The 22,988-nt window shown below is 37.9% G+C and overlaps 1 pseudogene; it reads right to left on the bottom strand.

The window, feature by feature from the left end:
• Window positions 1-9,419: 9,419 nt before the first annotated feature.
• LOC121398791 overlaps window positions 9,420-22,988 on the bottom strand; it is a 49,977-nt pseudogene continuing 36,408 nt past the window's right edge.

Raw genomic sequence — 22,988 nt, 5'->3', positions numbered from 1 at the left:
ACTTTTTCAGTACAGTTGGCTTCAGTCCAACAGAAATAAAGACGTTTTCGAATTACTTTCTATTTTCTATTTGTGACCGTTTTTCTCATATTCAGGTGTAAAGTTTCATTTTTCACCTTCTAAAGCCACTCGGGGGGGGGGGGGGTTGCAGACTCTTTTTACTGTTTAAGATTGATACATTTAGGGGCAAATTTACTTATGGTCGAATATCGAGGGTTAATTAACCCTCGATATTTGACTGCAGAATGGAAATCCTTCGACTTCAAATATCGAAGTCGAAGGATTTACAGCAAATAGTTCAATCGAACGAAAAATTAAATCTTTCGAATCCTTCGATTCGAAGAATTTTAATCCATTGATCAAACTATTTTTCTTCGACCTAAAAATTGTTCCAAAGCCTATGCGGACCTTCCCCATAGGCTAACATTGACTTCGGTAGGTTTTAGGTGGCGAACCAGGGGGTCAAAGGTTTTTTTTAAAGAGACAGTACTTCGACTATCGAATGGTCGAATATTCGAACGATTTTTAGTTTGAATCGTTCGATTCAAAGTCGTAGTCGAAGGTCGAAGTAGCCAATTCGATGGTCGAAGAAGCCAAAAAAAACATTCGAAATTCTAAGTTTTTTTTATTCTTTTCCTTCACTCGAATTAAGTAAATGGGCCCCTTAGTTGATACATTTGCTTTCTTTAAACCTGCTTAGCAGAATCCCTGAGTTTCATTAAAGGCAGAATTGATACAATTGTTGCTAATATTCCATAGATGCTTCTGAAAAACATATCAACTAATTTTATCAACTAAATGTAGCAAATGGTAAAAGTTGAGAATGCTCCTGGACCACTGAGCTGCCAGACTGAAACCACAGAGAAAATGGTAAAGAATAAAAGATGGAAAGCAATTGAAAAAAGTCTTTGTGGTGAACAATCTGAAAACAACTCAACTGAAGAAAAGTGTTTGAAAGGTGAACAACCCCTTTAAGAATAAAAAATATAAACAGGATCCTTTAGTTTGAAAAGTTTCAGTGTTGCTTTGTGGCAGGAATTTGCAATTATGTTTTCATCACTTGAGGGAAGTTATACCTTCCCAAGTTCAGATGAAAGTTCCTATGAAAATGACTGTTGCCAAATAAATTCACCCAGCACACGGCCTATAGAGAGGTTCATCATGGCAAAGTTTCTGAGCACATAGACTAAAATATGATTGTGTATTATAACATTTCCCATGAGGCAATGACAGGAAGAGTTGCTGCTGGAGCAGACAAAGGCTTAAATCATATACATCACTTATGAACTAATGAGCTTCATTTTCTATACCTTTGTGGCTTTGAAGTGTTCACCAAACAGAACCTCTTAAATTAACGGAAAACAAGAAATTGTGAATTTAAAAAAATGAAAAACAGCTTCTTTTTGCCTCTCTATTAACTGAGTTCAAATCATGACAATAATCTGACAATACATAGTTACATAGTTAAATTTGGTTGAAGAAAGACAAAGTCTATCAATTTCAACCCCTCCAAATGAAAACCCAGCATCCATACACACACCCCCTCCCTACTTTCACATAAATTCTATAGGGGGAATGTAATAAAAATCGCTAACGGAAAAACTATTCGCAATGCGAAAAGTTATGCCTTTGCGCGAACAAATTTTGCTTTGTGCGAATTTAATATAGCTTTTGCGAGCCCGGAAACTGTTTAGCAACCACTTCCGACAGTGAAAGACCGTTTGCGCCAATGCGCAGTCAATATAATAAAACTTCTTACTGAAAAAGTCGTTATGTTTGCTCCAAAAGATTACGACACCTTCAAGCACTTCTTATGAGTGCGCAATTAAAATTCGCGATGCGCAATTAAAATTCGCGATGCGCAATTAAAATTCGCAATGCAATAACAGTTTAAGGAACAATATTACATTGCGAGATGTGGATTTTTAGTCTTATTGGTGCAAATTGTTTTGCTCTTTGCGACTTTTATTACATTCCCCTGTTTATACCCATATCAAAAAAATCATCCAAACCATTCTTAAAGGCATTAACTGAATCAGCCATCACAACATCAAACATGTAGTACATAAAATGCCCAACTCTTTCTGTAGATCATATATTGTTCCAACGGGATTTCATTGGCATAAATTATTGGATCTTTTCTCAGCAGCTGCAATTGCTTCTCCCAGGATTTTTATAAATAGGTACACATCATGGAATGTGTTGTAGAGAGGTACTGGAGCGATTTGTAATCCGTTTGGCTCCCGCATGTCACACTGTAAAGGCAGAAATATATATATATATTCAGTTGACTTTTCCTACAGAAACCAAAAGGACTTTTTGAATAAGGCAGAGATTCAAAAGAAGCTGTACCCTCACTATAGATAAGCAACTAATAGATCAAACCTGGGCTTTTCTAGAGTTTGAACAGCAAACTGTATTGAAATAAAGGAGAGAAAAAATACATTATGCAAATCAGTTCAATCAGTGCAATATTTGCACAATAAAAGTAATTGTATGCATTGAGATTTAAAGGAGACCAATTATGAAAACAAAAATGTAATATAAATGTTCTAATTAAAACGATGTAGAAGCATGTAAAAGGATAAAGGTGTTGCTCACCTATACTATAATCAATCCCTGTAAGGTTTAATCAAGCCAAAGGTTAGGCCTGTTTCACAGTTAGGAGGGGGCTGTTTCCCTTTTCAAGTGTTCCCTGGTAATTCTTAAGTTGTCCAGGGGTGTCTGGTATCCATGGTCTTTAAAATGGAAGTCACCATATGCTTGAACTCTTTGGAGTTCTACTTCAGGAGGTAGTGAATGCTGCTGGAGAGCCTGAGGCAGAAGTCCTCAGAAATTACCTAAGTTGGAGAAAAGCCTTGGCATTGCCCTAATATAACCAAAGTCTTAGAGAAGTTGTGGCTATGAGAACCAAAAACCCTATCAATGTGGTATATACATCAAATAGCAGTTGTTGTAATACAAACATCTAGCAGCCTGTGCTCCACCAAGGAAATATATAATATATAAAGTCCAGGCAGGATGTGTTATTTCCCAGAGAGCTCAGTCTATGTTGCACCACTGTATCTGCATCATTGAATGTATTGAGTTATTGTGTATTTGCTGTAAATATTTAGCTGTTTCTAAAGCCACTGGCACCCTTCATTTGTATTGTCACAGCACCTCAGATTGTATTTCAACTACATCAGCCTTCCTTCAGAACTTCATATGAGGGCCCTTTTGAGAGAGAGGATAGAAAGTGTAAAACCAGTAAAGGCCAATACAACCAGAGAAGGCTTACAAAATGATGCTCAGTTTGTTAAATAACTAAGTTACTCTTCACTAATCAGCTGTTTATTCCACAAGACACTTCATGGTGTTTAGACAATCACTTCATATTTTCTATAGCTGTATTGCATTATTCCAGAAGAGATATATTCTTGAAGGAAGATTTACAAGTTATTCTGAATTGAGAAAGTGAGTTGGATGACTGGTGAAATGTCTTCAAGGAAAAAAAAAAACACAGCAAGTCTAGTTGATTCGACTTATTTCTTAGATAAGCTGTATTGCAAATTTGGAAAATACCACAGAGTATGTGGCACGTTATCATTTTGTTTTCAAGTAGTATAAATTCTCCAACCCAAACTTAAGCCTCTGTGCTTCAATTCTAGAGACGATAGTCATTGAAAGGGGTTGTTCACCTTCCAAACACTTTTTTTCAGTTCAGTTGTTTTTAGTTTGTTCTCCAGAAATATAGACCTTTTCCAGTTACTTTCCATTATTATTTTTTACTGTTTTCTCAAAAACAACTATCCGGACTCCAAGGCTCCATATATTTTTAATGGTAGGGGTGCTCAGTTATAAATGTATACAAAAAAATATCTTCCAACTGGCCATACCCTTTATGAAAAAACTTTTATCTTTTTATTACATTGTATCAGTGGACATTGATACAATGTAATAAAAAGATAAAAAGTTTTTTCACAAAGGGTGTGGCCAGTTGGAAGAATATATATATATATATATATATATATATATATATATATATATATATATATATAGCATGCACATTGTAGATTTGCCACTTTGAGAAAGGCCTTGGGTTTGGCCATAACGTCAGTCTTTAGTTCTGCAATAAAATTATTTTCAATGCTAAGCCCTGGGAGTGCGGATCTTTCGGAGTGAATGGAGATTATTTGATGATTTTGCACCCACGCATAATAATGATGAGTGATGTTGGAATAAAACTCTTTTGATTGAAAATTTCGGTGTGCTGGTCCACTTTGAACATTATATATATATATATATATATATATATATATATATATATATATATATATATATATATATATATATATATATATATATATATATATATATATATATATATATATATATATAGTGTGCATAAAAATAACACTATGACAACATTTGCCATTTTGCTATTTTCACCTTTTTACCTTACAGAGTCAATATCTTATATTCAAATATATTATCCAGAATGCATAGAACAAATTTAAAAATGTATATGATAAAAAATAATGCTGTAAATAATGTGTAAATCATCATGAGCTTGTTGGAGAAAATCATCCATACATTGTTTAAGCAGAAAAAGAAATACTGCGCAGTTCTGAATTTTACTTTCAATCTAAAAACTTGGATGTTTTCCCTTTCAATCGCAGAGTAGTTCGCATTGTCTTGATTGCATCGGGAGCTGGGATTTAGATGCCAACGGTAACTTCCATTTTACTCTGCTTCTACAGCAGCAATTAGCATTTGGAAAGCCTGACTCCTTGTGCCAAAAGGGTAAAATCAGACATAAAAGGGAGAATCGCTGAGCTTCTAAATCTCATTGCCGGAGACTCCCTGCCGCGGGTTTAATGACAGAGACACATAGTAGCTACACAGTGACATAAGTTCATAAATGACAAACCCTGTAGCCTCACCATGAACTAAAGATAAAAATATGATTTTTATCGAGCCTATTCAGTGATGTATTTTGTATACACGAGCCCCCTGGGTGGCATATTCTATCTGTACTTGGATTCCCAGGTCATATTAGCTTCATTTAGCAGCTAAAATTCATGCAAAAAGCTTTCAGGATTTGGCTTAACAGCTCCTTTTGTTACAGATGAAGTATTAAGTTGTGATGTAGAAAATTATACAAACAATCACCGCTCAGGAACGCTATAAACAACTGTACTCCAAATGCATTTTTACATTGTGCTGCTTCTGTGACTAAGTTTGCTCATTTGTTTTATGTCATGTCCTTGATATTTATTTTGTACCTCAGTGAAAGTTCTCTGTGGGGGGCCCCGGCTCCAAATAAAAGGGACATTAAAATGTTTGTCAGGCAACTATAAAGCAAAGAAACTTGAGGCCACTTAGACTAAAGCACACAATTTATCTAAGGCACGAGGGGAGCAAGTAAAGCATTCAACAGAAGGAAGGTTTAAATTGAGTCTTTTTTTATTCTATTTTTTTTAAAGGGCAACAAACATCTCTTAAATGCAAATCCGTGCATATTGTCACTTATTTTTTTGCCACCTTCAACTTAAGGGAAGACAATGACTCAAAAAATGAACGTCTCCATTCGTGCCTAAAAAAAAAGGTAGAGATCAATTATGGGTAGCACTCCAGACCTACAATAAAAAGCCTTTATTGCAGGGCAACAGTAACAGCAACATTTTAGGCCTGTTTTGGCTCTTTATATACCGTATATACTCGAGTATAAGCCGACCAGAGTATAAGCCGAGGTACCTAATTTTACCTACGAAAACTGGGAAAATTTATTGACTCGAGTATAAGCCTAGACACAACTACAGCCCTGTCTCCCAGCAGTGCACATTCCGCCAAAGCGACCCCCCCAGCGATCAACCGGACTTCTTTGCAAAGTTGATGGTGACAGAGAATTGCCAAACTGATTACTGTGTGCATTGTCCCACTGTCCCACTACCATGTGCAGAGGGTGCTGTGTGATATTGCAGTCACTGTCATTCTTTCATATAACCAACAGAGGTCGCTGTGTGATATTGCAGTCCGTTAATCTTTCATATAACCAACAGATGGCGCTGTGTGATATTGCAGTCACTGTTATTCTTTCATATAACCAACAGAGGGCGCACTGTTATTATTTCATATAACCAGCAGAGGGCACTGTGTGATATTGCAGTCACTGTTATTCTTTCATATAACCAACAGATGGCGCTGTGTGATATTGCAGTCACTGTTATTCTTTCATATAACCAACAGAGGGCGCACTGTTATTCTTTCATATAACCAACAGAGGGCGCTGTGTGATTTTGCAGTCTCTCCCCAAGCAAACTGTTGGTATAGGAATGATTAAAAGTGACTGCAATCTCAGCTACTGCCCACTGACTCAAGTATAAGCCGAGGTAGACTTTTTCAGCACATTTTGGATGCTGAAAAACTTGTATATACGGTACATTGAAAACAAAGTATTTTTAGTTAATTTTGGGGGGAGGGGTGTATTGACTTAACCCTTTGACAGCTTTTTAAACTAGTTTAAGGGCACTTCCAGACAGCACATTTTTTCAGTAGTTTAACCATAAACTTAAAAATGTCGATTCTATGTTATCAGCTGGTTGTAACATTCCCTACTGGGTAGAATATGTATTAGTCAGGGAAAGGTTGTGAAGGGAATCTACATCCAGAAAATGCAGTTCTAAGAACCTTCCAAAGAATTTAATGGTTTTTAAAGTTATTTGTTCATGTAACTGAAATTTAAATGTTATCTGCCGGTACTGTTTTTACTCTTGGTTCTAATTCATGAAACAATTTAGCAGAAGCCAAAACCTCCACCAGCCAGGACTCCATCTCTAACAATACTTTGCATACCTCTACACTGTTATCAGCTAGCTACTGCTGCATTATTTCAAAAGTTAAAACTAGCAGTGCAGAGGATATCAAACCTTAGCCAAATACAGCTTTCAATAGTGTTGTGAACCAAATTCAGCGAAATGCATTGAAGTCTATGGGCGACAATTTTTTTCACCCATTAGAATGGGAGTAATTTTCAAGGCAAAACTTGGCTAACAATTTTGCTTATCACTAGTCAGAAATCAGTGGGCAGGGGTCTACTGACACACATAAATCAGGATAGATTTCCAAACTTCACTGAGCTTGCAACTATAAAATGTTGGCAAATTGCATTGCCCTAGCACAGGAAAATCTGAGACTGTTTGTTAGCATAAAGTATAATGAAACTTCAGCTTTTTTAAATAAAACTCTTACTCCATACTAATGTGGTGCAGTAACCATTAGTAACTAAAGATCATAGAGAATGTAGTCCAACAGTCAATATTATAGGGATTTTGTAATGATTCTATGGTGGAGTTTTTCTTTTCAAATGACACTATTTCCATAAAAAATAATTCACTCTACCATATAAAATTATATTCCTGAACCAATATGTTGTAGCTGTAATATTGGGGTGTAGACAGTCATCTGATGGAATTGTGCCTGTTCCTATGCTTTCAGAAAGAGCCAGTGCTGCAATATGGAACTGCTTTCAGATAAGCTATTTGTTTCTCCTACTCAATGTAACTGGAGGAGTCATGGTGGGATTTTTACTACTGAGTGTTATTCTTATATACTGTATATCAGACAGCTGTTATCTTGTGTCAGGGAGCTGTTACAGTATCTTGTTACCCAATGTTCTGTTGAAGGGCTTCAGGGTGCAGCAGTAAAGAGTGTTGTTTATCAGAACACAAGTCACTTGACTTTTGCTTTTGATGGTCCCATGGGTTGCACCTGGGCAAATTTTATTACATAAGCCTGTGCCTTATTATTTAGCTCATACCTTCTCTGTATATCTGAATAAATGGTAAAGTTGATATATACTGCATACAACCAACAGTAAACCCAAGGCATAGTATAGATCAAAAGGATAGATTATAAGGCAACCTAAGACTGCAGAATCAATATCATGTGACCAATGATATTTGTATGGTAATAACTTTGCTTCAACAAAGGCAATAATCTGTCCTGTTAACAACTTGAAATTCATTTTTAGACTGTACAATTTACAATGATCTATTGCATATTTTTATGATATTCTACTGAAAGGAAAACTTAACACAGCTGAAGACAAATTTATTTTTCACTGACTGCCCAAGTGTTACCTTGGTTAAACTTCCCCTCTAGTCTTGTCTGCCTAGCCTCCTTATGTAATGCTTGAAAACAAATGAAAATGTTTACCTATACAAGGTTCTCTCCAAATATTACCTCTACGCGAGAAAGGTAGTTGTGGCCACTCTCATATGTATAAAGGAGTCTGTATATTACCAGATTTTAACATGGAAATATGACTAAATGGAGACAGTGCCATTTGCTTTAGAGGTTATATTTGTTTATGCAATAAGAAAGGGTTAATGAATATTTTTCATGAATGGGGCCTGAGAGATTTAGGAAATCCTCTTGTAGTCCACTCCTACCATAAGCAGAGGTGAAAAGAGAATAAGGTAAATGTCAAGAGGAAAACAGAGGTAAAGAAAATCAGAATAATAGTAAAAAATAAATAAAAGAAAGCAGAGGATGAGATAACATTATTGATAAAATGATGTAACTACAATGGGTCTCTTCAGAGGTAATTTCAATTGTGGATTTAGAAATATGTTTTAACCCCAAATTCATATCAAGATGTACAAAGGGGCATGAAAAAAAGTGACAGCTTGTTCCATGGAAATGGTTGGTTTGACAATAAAGCATTGGGGATTAGGGATGTAGCGAACTGCCGTTCGCGAACACCGGCAAAAAATGCGAACGTTCGCGAACAGTTCGCGAACTTCGAACACCCGCTAAAATCGTTCGATTCGAACGATCGAAGGATTTTAATCGTTCGATCGAAGGATTTTCATTCGAATCGAACGATCGAAGCCATTCGATCGAATGCTTTTCATTCGATCGAATGCTTACAATCGTTCGAACGAATGGAAATCGTTCGATTTTTAGCGGTCGAAGGAATTCGAATGGTCGAATGGTCGAACGATCGAACGCGAACTCAAAATGCGAACGTTCCCAAACGTTCGCGAACATTCGGCGGACGCGAACGGTCGAAGTTCGCGTGAACTAGTTCGCGGGCGAACAGTTCGCTACATCCCTATTGGGGATATTTAACTGAACAAACGTTTGGTTCATGTTGAGCCAAAGTTCAACAAACCAGTTTAGCACTACCTTTTAATAAAAGAGACACCAAGGAATGTTTCTATTCTAAATCCTACTTTTAGATCAATACCACAACAAAACAAATGTGTGTGGTGAAAAATCAACAGGGAAGTTTTGAAAAACAAAATATGGCAGAAGATAAACTGGGAGGAAAAGGACTTGCGTGAAGTACAGTATCAGCATTCTTCATTTATAATTCTGTCAATGAACTACATTACTAAACTACTAAACTATGTAAATGCCAGGAATTCAAACTAACAGTTCACCATCTTGAATCTGGTTTTGAAGTCATGACCCTACCATCCTATTAAAGGGATACTGTCATGGAAAAACATGTTTTTTACAAAATGTATCAGTTAATAGTGCTACTACAGCAGAACCCTGCATTGAAATCCATTTTTCAAAACAAGAAATGGATTTTTTTATATCTAATTTTTAAATTTGCTATGGGGCTAGACATTTTGACATTTCCCAGCTGCCCTCAGGTCATGTGACTTGTGCTCTGATAAACTTCAGTCACACTTTACTGCTGCACTGCAAGTTGGAGTGATGTCATTAACCCTCCCTCCTACAAGCTGCTGTAATGTAAATAGAGCCTTGTCTGCTGAGACTGTCAATTGAACAATAGGCAGGAATCAAGATAAGCTTCCACTGACACCACTTCAGAAGGACTGAAATAAGATAGTCCTGTGATCACTGCCCCCACTTACGTTTCAAAAATAAATATATATATATATATATATATATATATATATATATATATATATATATATATATATATATATATACACACACACACAATTCATTTTGGGCACTGGAAAAAATATTTTATATAGATAGTTTATTATATTTGTTTACACTAAAATGAATGGCAGAAACACAGGCGTACACTCCCAGGACTGATGACAGGGAATAGAAAAAAAGGATAAAATAAGGACATACTTGAAAACCAGGAAAACTTAGGAGGAAGTCTAGGAAGGGTTAAAATAGCTCATGAAAAGGAGGCAGTAAGTAGTTAATGAAAAAAGAAGTATTGCAGGCAGGAAAGGAGCAAGGTCTGTGTGAGGTGGATAGCAGAGGGAACTCACAGCTCCTTTACCTCATCTAGTAACCAGTAAAACAAACTAGGAAGGCAGCAAGGAGAGAAAGCTCCCCTCACCAAAGGAAAGCAAAGAACAAACTTACAGAACGGCAGGAGCTTTGATATTGTCTGTGGGAGGAGGGGCTGCTAGTGCAGCTGTAGAGCAGGACGTAGGAAAGTGAAAGTAATTGCTTCCCTGCAAACCATGTGACCTCTCTCCTCCAAACATCACACGCATGGGCAGAGAGGGGAGGGGGAGTGTACAGCTAGATTCTCATGTCGTAGTGCGACCTGGCTTTTCATTACAGAGTGGCTGCCTCCAAGCAAACGGGTAATGCTGTGCCTGCTGTTAGAGCAGCACAGGATGAATGTGTAATGAGCAGAAATGGAAGCCCCCATTACAAAATACAAACTAAAATAACTTATGCATGGATTTGTGGATTAACATTTTAATTGCCAGACAGAGTTTATGGATGTGTGTTTTTTATAAAAATGCAAAAAAAAAAAAAAAGTTTAAAATGATGACAGATTCCCTTTAACCTGGTAAAATAAGAATCAAAATCATATGGACTTGTCATGGGCTGTTTATAATGCGATCAGACATCACTAGGCTTCACACACACACACAGAGAGAATGATCTTAAAATAGAAGCTACAGGGCTCATTTACAAAGGTGCAAAGTGCAAAATACAGGCAAAAAAACGCTTGCCTCTCTATCAGTTGCATGAGGAACATACAAGTGCTAGTCATGTGCTTGAAAAATGGAGTGTAATGAGTTGCATCCATTAATTTATGCACTCAGGCTACACTTCTGGCAATACATAATGGGTGGCATATGGACTGGATGCAGTTGGCCCCAAGCACATCACTAGCTTGTATAATGGTGTATGGCTAACTAGAATCTCTAGTGAGCTCAAGCAACTGCATCATAGTTTTATCTACAGCAGTAGTCAAGGTACAGCCATTTTTAGCAATGATGGTGGAGTACATGTTTTACTTATTTTCTCATTATTTATCATTAGACATCTTCAGGAAACTCTTGCTCAGAGGAAACAGATACGGCTTTAGAAAAAATGTAAAATAAATGTAGGGACCCATCCCTCCCCAATGGCTTTAAATCATCACTTCCTGTTTGTCTAGTTACTGGGCAAAGGCATATGTATCTCGTTTATCTAATTTACATAGTTGTATCAATGGATCTTAGGTAATCCACTCTTCCTAAATAGCCTGCCATCTATACTAATTTCTGTGGATTTGAGAGTATATGTAACTCTGTGGTGCTTTAAGTGAATGAAGCCTGTTACAATTTGTTGTGTTCAAGAAACGTCTGGCATTCTTTATTGAAGTCTAGACACACACCATAATATCCCTTTCATTCCTTCCATTTAGCAAAGCCCATCTTGGGTATTTGAGTCCAATATAACTAAAGTTCTATGCTTCCCTGATTAGCTATCCATTAAACTCAAAGTAGATGGCCAAAAACGAATTATTGGTGCAAGAGATTGGTCCAATGAGAATCCTGACAGCACCGAGAGTCAGGGTTTTGTTATCAGCATAGGGAGATGTATGTGCAGTATCACTTTCCAGTATCACACGGTAATCATCCATAAGCAGGACAGAAACAGCTCTTTCAAATTAGTCTAAATGGACCAGTCAAAGCTAGAAACATGCACCAGTCTGTAGCAGCTACCTAATAACTCTATTTTGTGCAACCCTTATAGTTTTTGAGATAAAAATGTATTTTAGTGTATTCCACAACTGGTCTGTATCGGATACCTCGGCCGTGGAACAAATCATTAAAGGGTCCTCCAACAAAAAACTGTTACTCTGCATAATGAAAAAATATATATTTTTGATCATTTTCCAACATACATTAATGAGAGTTTTTCAATAGTTTTGAAATTATTTTTGTTATTTGTAAATATCATTGCAATTGGAAATAGTATTTGTTGTATGCCTTTCTGTTCTTTGCGACTCATTTGACACACTAGCAGTGCAATTTATTTGCTAAGAGGAATCGTTCATCTCAGGGCCGGAACTAGGGGTAGGCAGAGTAGGCACATGCCTATGGTGCAAAGCTGGGGGGCGCCAGGCACGCGCCTTCTCCGCTTCTCCTACCGCCTAGTCCAGTCCCCTCTTGCAGATGTATCCGGCGCGTGTGTGCTTTTTAGCACATGCGCATTGCTCCTTTTGGCTTTTTATTTTTGCGCATGTGCGATGGCTTTTCGCACATGCGTGCATTCAGTTTTTTCCGCGCATGCGCACATTCGGTCTTTGCGCTCATGCGCGTCTGTGGGCGCAATGCCTGGCCAGGCACCCTAGGGCGCCTGCCTGGCTTGGCCCGGCACTGGTTCATCTACTGATGGGAAGGAGGGTGGTAATTTCTTCAGACAAGGAACCTTTGAGACCAAGAGGAAAACAGTAAAGTACTAAATGAGGGCAATGGTCTGGACTAGAGTAGGGAGAGGCAGGACAGAAAGGAGCATGTGGAGAGGGCAGACTGGAGATACAGGAACAGACCAGAGTTGGCAAAAAAGCCGGACAGAGCAGATTGGTTGGAGAGCCATGATAGACTGGAACAATAACTAGTAGTTGAATCCTCTGTGTTTCTGTAAAGACTGTAAAGAGAAAGTAATTTCCCCCCAAATGTGTTTCAGCTTGCTTCTCCAAAATTCTTCAGGACTCAGCACTTTAAAACCACTAGACAAGGTGCAATTCATGTTTATTGCACAACTGATAAGATGTGTTTATTGCACAACTGATCTTTATCATGCAAAACAGTTTTTGGTTGGAGATCCCAATTTATGGTGGTAATATAATTAAAATAACAAAACTTGAATTGAGTCCAGAAAACCATATTAACAAATTTTTTGTTAGCTTTCAAAAAGGCAACCAATAAATGTGACTTTGAAGGATAGTTGACTAGTTGCTATGGGTTCCTAGAGCTGGTGCAAGTAGGTTATCAGGTCTTCACAGGAATCACCTTGGAAAATCTACTTACACTGGAAACTCTGACCCTGGAGAGTGGTGAAACAGATTTGCTCTGCATCCATCCCAGATGTTTCTGGACCACAACCCCAAGCATGCTGAAATCACTGGTTTCAATAATTATTGTGCAGTTTAGTTGCAGTCAAATACATTGTTTTGGATAGTGTAAAGACCTTTGAACTTTCGAGCTGACCAATTTAGTGATGAATAATCTCTGCACTCAACATTAGGTTTAATTTCTACCTTTAAAGATGAGGAAATTTAGGAAGGTTTGATAGTGTTGGCACCAGCCAGGCCACCGGCTCCCGAGTACTACAGTACTACCAAGTACTATATGACACAAAATAAAATTTAGTTATTTATATATATATATATATATATATATATATATATATATATATATATATATATATATATATATATATATATACACAAGATGGCATTTCCACACTGTAAATAAAAAACGTGTTCATTTAAATCACTGGAGGATTCAGAGCCCTGAAGAACATTATAAAATACCTTTAAAAATCTAAAGCTCTAATTCTAAATGAATGGATTTTGCTCCTTTGTTTGTTGTTATGACCTAGAGGTACAGCAACACTGGGGCAGTGAAAGCATTGCACACAATTTTGGACAATAGAATCATGAAAAGATTTAAATTCACACCAACGTCCAATGAGGGTGACCCAGTGCATTAGGAAGTGCTCTGTCACTTTAGTTACCGTATATACTCGTGTATAAGCCGACCCGTGTATAAGCCGAGGTACCTCATTTTACCTACAAAAACTGGGAAAACGTATTGACTCGCGTATAAGCCTAGACACAACTAAGACCCTTTATGCTACAATCACTGCAGCGCAAATGAAATCACTGAAAATTTGTCCCCCCCAGTGGATTTATATTACAGATATTTTTCAGCTGAGACAAAATATACTTTCCACTAGCAATTATACACACATAGACACACATATACTTTACACACACACTCTTCCCACAAAATAATCACACACACATACTATACACACAAACTCCCCACACATATACTATATACACACACAAACTCTCTACCCACACCATCATACACTATATACCGCACACACACTCCCCACACAATAATGACAAGGCTGATAACATACCGGTATGTTAATGCAGAGCTGAGAAAGTTTCTAATACCGGTAGTTGTTTGTGTAGGACACAGACTGCCAGGGGCTGCTGAGGTCGCTCTCCCCGACTCTCCGGCTCCTCCTCCCCCATTGGCCGGAAGGTGAGACCCGGCGGCAGCAGCTGGAGACGAGGGAAGAGCCGCGGAGAGACACAGACGCTCCCGGCGGAAGTGGAGAGAGCTGCGCAAAAATGGCTCGTGGCAGAGAGAGGTGAGGCAGCCGGGAGCACAAGGCAGAGGCGGCCGGGGATCTGATGTAAATTGGGGCGGAAACGCGCGTCCGACTGCTGCTCGAGCTGTGGGGCTTCCAGGGACTCGGGCTGAGGACTCGGGGGTGGCGCCTCCTGAAATTTACCGGTGAGGCAGCCTACCGTATTTCATCTACAAGAGGTACCCGCGTATAAGCCGAGGTCAATTTTTTCAGCACTTTTTGGGTGCTGAAAAACTCGGCTTATACGCGAGTATATACGGTACCTTAACTTTGGACCATGGCTTTTGAGGGGTTGGACCAATATGTAAGATAATAGACAGCCCTCTATTCATTAGAGGCAGGTGGGCAAAAGACACAAATACACCTTTCTGACCCCTAACTTGTGCATCATTCAGACACTCAAGATAGGGAATATTGGTGTAGGGCACAATAGAACTCAGTATTTACAGCTTTATGACAGGCGACAAGGACGGGACTGACTTGCGCTCCCAAGTGATGTCAAGTCCAGGGCTAGTTGCAGAGAACAGCCAGACCCTGGATGCAAGTGCTTTTAAAATGACCACCAAGGGGCATGCTTTGGCCTCCCTTAGTGCGCTTTCTTTTTGGGTAAAAGTAAATGACTCCAAACTCGCAGCAATGATACAAATAAAACATAACAAGTAACATTCATTCCAATTTCTGTAATGGCATAACTATCTACAGTATACTCAAGTCAATAAATACTCCAGTAGCATTACAAAATGGTGAATCAAGTTTTATTTGTGCTGCCAACCAGACCTGGTTGGTGTCACAAATAAAACTTGATTCTCCATTTCGGAGTGCTGCTGGAGTGTTCATTGTATAGTATACCCTACCCTACACAGAAGGGATTGTAGCTTTGCACCCAACACTTCAAAAAGCAGGATTACGTGTAAGTGAAGCACTGTCACTATCTTTATTATCTATACTCTATTCCCCCTCCTCAGCCCCTCTCCTACCTTAAATATAGTGGAGTGCTATGTATTCCGGGGAGGTGCAACATGAGAGGGAGAACCCGCCCCCTCAGAAGATTTTTCTGGACTTGGAGTGACCAATTTACACCACTGGACATAAATCTAATGCAACAATGTTTCCGCCACTTAAAAGTTGCTGGACAATTTTCAGCATATGCAACATATTATCAAAACGTAATGCATGCTGGAATTTGAAGTAAAGCAACATACTTCTATAAAACTTTTCCTCAGCTCTCTAACCCTAATTAATGCAAAGGCATCATCCAATGAAACCCCTGCCTGCTCTGTGCACATCCAGCTCCCTGTTCTTGGTTCATCAGATTTTCAATGAACACATTTTTCCTATTCCTAATCTTATACTTGATCTGCAAAGCAATCTCCTTATATTATATAACAGCAATGTGGCTGATTTATCACTGGTAGGGAAGTTTATGCATCCTATACACCATGGGCAATGACACTGATAGTTTTCAGAGCAATCATGGGTTCCTATAAAATGAATCGTATGTCTGTTCTTTATACCTCTCCCTCCATTAAAATACATTTTATGGATTTTCATTTTTCCACTACAGTAATAACATATAACCATACAGGCACATAATACCAAACACCCAGTTCTGCAGATCTGTGTCTAATAACTTCAACAGAAGTAAAAATTATTATAATTAGCAAAATAAAATTGATCAATAGACGGGGCACTTTAAAAGAACACCAACAGGCAAAGTCCACTCCTCAGTCGTGTAAGTGCAGCTCCACATTTCCAAGAGCATGGGCCAAATCAAATCCAACAAACAGGCCTATGGGAAACAAACAGCTCTTAATTACTTTGCCATTGGAAACTCTTTAATTTGAATTATACACAACTACGGCAGTGATATTTCTTCTCATGCAGTTCAAAGGAAGGACACTAGAGGGTGCTGGCGATTTCCATATCACAGAGCACTTGGATGAAAAAGTGTTTTTAATAACAGCAAAAATTGCAAGTGATACAGATATTTACAAACTTAAAAACAAAAACAAAGTGAGGCTTTTAATTTCGGACAGTATAATCTCAATTGAAAATTAAAAGGATATTTCTAATTCCTTTAACATCTGGTGACCATTTAAATGCACAAAGAAGTGATACTCAGAGTTCACTAACCTGTATAACAGCCTGCAGCATTTTCACTAAACCCCTCAGTGTCTTCTAATATTGTTATAATTTACAGTAGGGGGTACATTATCCTTTATAATACAAGAGTTCCCTGTATAACTCAGTCTGTAGCCTTGTGCCTTTATATGGTTACAGAACTCCTCAGTGACTCCTAATATCTGTATCATTTACAGCAGGATGTTTTGTATATTAATACATGAATGTATATTTTTTTGACTAATAAAACAGAATATTCATAAGTGATAAGTATTGGGTGCAGAGAACGGCAACTAAGCTGGTAGAAGTTATGGAAAATCTTAGCTATGAGGAAAGACTGGCCAAATTCATGCTGGAGAAGAGGCACTTAAGGGGTGATATGATAACTATGTATAAATATATAAGGGGATCATATAATAATCTCTCTAATGCTTTATTTACCAGTAGGTCTTTCCAGCTGACACAAGGTCACCCATTCCGTTTAGAAGAAAAGAGTTTCCGCCTAAATATTCGGAAGGGGTTTTTTACAGTGATAGCTGTGAAGATGTGGAATTCTCTCGCTGAATCAGTTGTACAGGCTGATACATTAGATAGCTTTAAGAAGGGGTTGGATAGCTTTTTAGCAAGTGAGGGAATACAGGGTTATGGGAGATAGCTCATAGTACAAGTTGATCTAGGGATTGGTTCAATTGCCATCTTAGAGCCAGGAAAGAATTTTTCCCCCAAATTGGAGAGGCTTGAAATTAGATCTAAAGTGTCATGTTCTCATTTACATCTAATCCTGGTCATTGGCTTGTGGCTAAATGACAGTAACTACTTCGGCAGAATTGATGCAACCCATAGTATGGGGTTAAGGAGTTCAAAATATAAGCATTAAAATATCACAAGGAAGGAAAGTTTGAGAGAAGTTCTATATAAGTTTGTTTATAAGCTTTTTTAGACACATACATACTCATGTCCTTAATAATTTCCTAAATAGCCACAAGATGGCAGCATTTCCCAAACAATGCTGATAAGATAACTGCCATTATCATGCTCATTTCCTGGCTCATTTCTAAAGGGCCAAACTTGCAGCATTTTACTGGGGCTCGATATACACCAGTAAAACAATATATCAGACAAAATGCAATCATTAGAAAAATTCCCTTTCGGATGGTGATTATAGCAAAATAAGGATTTTTCTGCTTATCCCAACGATCCAGTTTAAATTGCTAAAATAGATTCCACAATAAAGAATCATCAGCCTTTAGTTTATAAAGGAAGGAAATATACTTTATGCACTTGTAACTGCATCACAGCATTAGAGAGAGAGTGATGGTGAGAGTAAGACTAAGGGTAAAATTCTAATGCTAAATACCAAAGAACGAAAAGAGAAATGTACTCAGATGATAATAAAGGTATGCTGGAAACAACAAAACTTAATTTACAGGAATGAGATCTGCTATCCAGAATGCTGGGGTTTTACGGATAACCGATCTTTCCGTAATTTGGATCTTCATACCTTAAATCTACTAGAAAATCATGTAAACTTTAAATACACCCAATAAATTGATTCTGCTTCCAATAAGGATTTATTATATCATAGTTTGGATCAAGTACAAGGCACTCCTTTATTATTACAGCGAAAAGGGGAAATCATCTTTAGGAATTTGGATTATTTGATTATAATGAGGTCTACGGGAGGCAGCTTTTCCATAATTCAAAGCTTTCTGAATAATGGGTTTCTGGATAATGGATCCCATACCAGTATAAGAAAGTATAAGAAATATATACATGTGTAACTCTTTATTGACTCTGCCTGGCCTACCATTCAATTCTCCGTGACTTTCTATAGTATAATAGCAAATGGAACCTGAGCCCCCGCAACAAATCTACATATTCTGATTACATTTCAGCACTTCTCAAAACACCAGCATTTTACAACACCATATTTTGAGAATTTTGTCAAATCATGAGAATTTAAAAATGTACCAGACTATTTTGCTCACCTGCAGGGACAGTGGAACAAATGGAATTTAAGTGTGAAAAACAGACCCATTTTACTTTGCTGAAAATTTGCAAAATGGCGAAAAATTTGCCAAATGCATTTAAGTCAATGGGTGACAATTTTTGTTTGATGCTCAACAATTTTTTTCACCCATTGGAGTCTTTGGATGTCTTTTTTGCAATGAAACCTGGCGAAAATTCTGCTCATCTCTAGCCCCCATCCTAATTATTTGGTAAGGTCCACTGTCCAGTGAACCTATGTGGGGAGTGGGCTTATAGTCTGGAAAACGTGAGGTTGGAGAGCTAATTTGGTAAATTGTGTGCAACTTGTGCATATTGCATCAGCTCCAGGGCAGTCATATAGACTAACAAGTAGTGATGAGCAAAATTTTTCTCCATGGATTGGACATGGATACATTGCAAACTTTTTCAGTGTGAGAAATGCGCAGCAAGAAAACCGCCACAGGAAAATATGCACACACACAAAAAAGCCATTGACTTCAATTCATTTTGTCTGAAAAAAAAATGTCTGTAGATTTTATGTATTTTGTGAAGAAAAAAGGCTGCAAAAAAAACATGCGGAAATAACAACCATCAAATGCATTTTTGTGGTTTATGCTAATATTTCTAGTAAGTAAAATGGAACATATTCACTCATCACTGCTAGTGAGTGAACGGATCTGACCTATTTGTCTTCTTCACCAGCAGTCTACACAATGTCCAAAAATTTGCCAAACGCAATGGGCCTTTTTTCATGCAACGATTTTTTGCAACATTTTTTACTCCATTAATCCAATAGAGTCGATGTGATATGTTTATCAAAACTTTCACTTTCACCCTTTGATAAATACGCCTTTAAAAATCCCATCGAAATGAATGGAGAGTGAGGTGGTATTTCACTCTAGCGGACTGTGATTATCTCTAACTCCACACTTATATATATATATATATATATATATATATGTGTGGGGGTTTTTTTCCTGTGGTTCAGTCAATGTATCTCTCTCACACAGGTCTCAGATTTCCTAGCATTTAAGGTAGGGTTACTAGGTGCAATCATTCTGTGGATCTGCAGAATTGTAATTGTAGCAGAACTGCTTGGTGGCAGACAAGTAGCGCAAATTAGTAAGTATTACACTTTATAAAAGTGTTGCTCAAAATGTCCACATGCTGTAGGTTGATAACCCCGTAGGTGGGAAGTCCGCTACAACCAATAACATGCTTTGTGTGACCTCCTCCAATGCTGGTTCACCTGACATTGTGTTTATACGCAAGGGGTATATTATGTCATGCAGCTGGCTTTCTTAAGATCGGGAGGCAGTGAGGCTTTCTGAAGCAAAGGAAGTTTTATGCGGAGAATTCTGGTAAAACCCATCATTGTAAAATTGAGATATCGACTAACTACCCTAAGTGGGACTAAAACCTTACTGTAAAGAGCAGGACCTGTGCAGCCAGTCTGCCATTGAACCAGGCTATTCTGATGAATGAACAACATGTGTGAGTTACTTTTGCTTTTGCTACACACTGTTAAAAGTTCTTCTGTCTTGGCAACTCTCTTGTGAATAAAACAGAGGGTTTTCTGTTTAAAGCTACTTTTTTGTGCTACTAACAGGCTCATTAGGATTTCATTCCACCCATTTGTATGTTTTTAATGGCTAAACTAACAGCTGAATGTCATTTTATTTGATGCTGTTGACGCTGGGGATCCCAGAGCTAACTGGTTCTAGAATTATGGCAGACATAACTCTGAGTGCTGCTTCACTGGAATAATGAAGAAAACACTAGATTATAGGTTAAAAAGATGATTTGTGTACAAAAGTGCAAACAATGTACACGGCCCTTTTGTTATAATGGATACTCCTCTGTAATAAGCAAATGCTCAAGGATGACCCACTAAATTTACTTTTAGTGAACATAGAGACATAATAAATATAGAAAAAAATAATTTCTATGTCAAGCCCCAAGAAGAAAAGCTCACCAGTAGAAATACTGGGTCCTGCTGCCCAGCCCTACAGCTCAAGGAGTTAATTGTTGCCAGAAGAGCAGGCCACATATCCACTTATAAGTGAATATATTACTTAATCACAATAGACATAAGTTGAAGCCTTATGCAATTTGTGCACAGATGCAGCTATTCATAGGCTTTCACATAGGATTTACCATAAATCTATGCCAGTATACTGTAGGAATCCCATGTACTATGCACTACTTATCAGCAATGTCATGGACTGTCAGATCAGCTACACTGTGGGCAATTTATATAGAATGTATGAAGATCATAAATCTCAAGTCAAGGCTATGTTTGTTGTAATGTGAGAAAAAGAAACAATCTGCAAAACTTTCTTTTCTACACATCTTCTAATTGAAAATGTTGAGGATAACGTAATCTTGTCGATTGGAATGAAGTATTTAAAACAAATTTGTAATTAACCTTGGCAAATCCTACTTGTTAATCCGTTAATCTCTTAGATCATGTACAGCTCTTGCCGCTATATATACCGTGAATTTAATCGCCTAATATGGTTGAGCTGTGGTCTCATCTGCTAGAACAATGAACTCTGTTCCATAGTAATGCATTTTCCACAATAGAAAAGCTTCATCTCTTGGATTAAAAAAGAGCAAGGAACAATGAAATGGGGAATTAAATATTATTGGTGACAAACACATTCTAGTGAGTTTGCATAGATGAATTCCTGCCTTTAGCAGCACAACACAATATACCCTACCAGTGTAACCCTTTGATTACCTTCACAATCACAATCATTTGCAGTTAGCTATCACTCACACTTTAGGCCAATTCGCTAACTTCGAGTGAAGGATTCAAAGTAAAAAAACTTCGGATTTCGAAGTATTTTTTGGGCTACTTCGACCATCGAATGGGCTACTACGACCTTCGACTACGACTTCGAATCAAACTATTCGAACTAAAAATCGTTCGACTATTCGACCATTCGACCATTCGATAGTCGAAGTACTGTCTCTTTAAGAAAAAACTTCGACCCCCTAGTTCGCCATCTAAAAGCTACCGAACTCAATGTTAGCCTATGGGGAAGGTCCCCATAGGCTTTCCTAAGTTTTTTTGATCGAAGGATATTCCTTCGATCGTTGGATTAAAATCCTTCGAATCGTTCGATTCAAAGGATTTTATCGTTCCATCGAAGGAATAATCCTTCGATCGTTCGATCGCACTATTTGCGCTAAAATCCTTTGACTCCGATATTCGAAGAGTTTAATTTTAATTCCCAGTCCAATATCGAGGGTTAATTAACCCTCGATATTCGACCCTTTGTGAATCGGCTTCTTTCTGTCTGTAATTCAAACCACTGGTTGCAAGGGAGAATTCTCATTTGCCTAGTAACAGGTTAAGCAGTTTCCGTTCCAAACTGGAGAGCTTCAGTTCAGCTCCATTGCTTGAAGGTCAATGAATGGCCTTTTGCTGTGTGGCTTGGTATTTGGCCAGCCTAAAGCACAAGGAACCTCCCCTGTCCCTCAGCCCAGCCTTTATGCATTGATCAATTTATTTTGTTGCCTTTTGATTAGATGTAAATTCATGACTAGGGATAAGCAAATTTTTTCGCCGGGTTTCGCAGCAGAAATGACACCCATAGACTTCAATGGGAGAAACAAATATTGTGCATCAATTAAAATTTGTCACCCATAGACTTTAATGAAGTTTGGCAAATTTTTGGCGAATTGAAATTGGTCAAAGTGGCCCATCTCTATTCATGACTCACCTGCCTAAGGCAACCACCTGAACGGCTACTGCATCAACTATTGTTATTTAGGAATTTAGTTAGCATACCCAACTGAATGCACACTGTGGGGGTTTTTTATTAAAGCTGGATTTTTCTAATTATTTGAATAATAAATAGTGATGGGCGAATAAATTCGCCAGGCACGAATTTGCGGTGAATTTCCGCATTCTGTCGGCAAATTAGCGAAACTGCAGTGGAAATTCTGGACACACATCGGAATAGCCGCACACATTCAAAATTGTTGCATGTCAACATTATTCAGATGTCCATTGACTTTAATGCGGGAGTCAAAATTGATGCGAATTGACACAGGAATTTTTTCGACACATCGAAATGGGACAAATTCGACCATCACTAATAATAAACATTTGAACAAACTCCCATCCATGGCCTGGCTTAATTTAGTAACAATTTGGATGAAAAATTGTCCGCGCTGAAAAAGTCGCTAACAAAATAGTGTGACAATTCAAATCATGCCACTTTTTCGATTTATCATTTTTACATGACTTTGACAGGTTT

This window comes from Xenopus laevis, chromosome 9_10S (genome assembly GCF_017654675.1).
Source record: "Xenopus laevis strain J_2021 chromosome 9_10S, Xenopus_laevis_v10.1, whole genome shotgun sequence".
Lineage (NCBI taxonomy): Eukaryota > Metazoa > Chordata > Amphibia > Anura > Pipidae > Xenopus > Xenopus laevis.
This window is presented reverse-complemented; position numbering and strand designations above follow the sequence as displayed.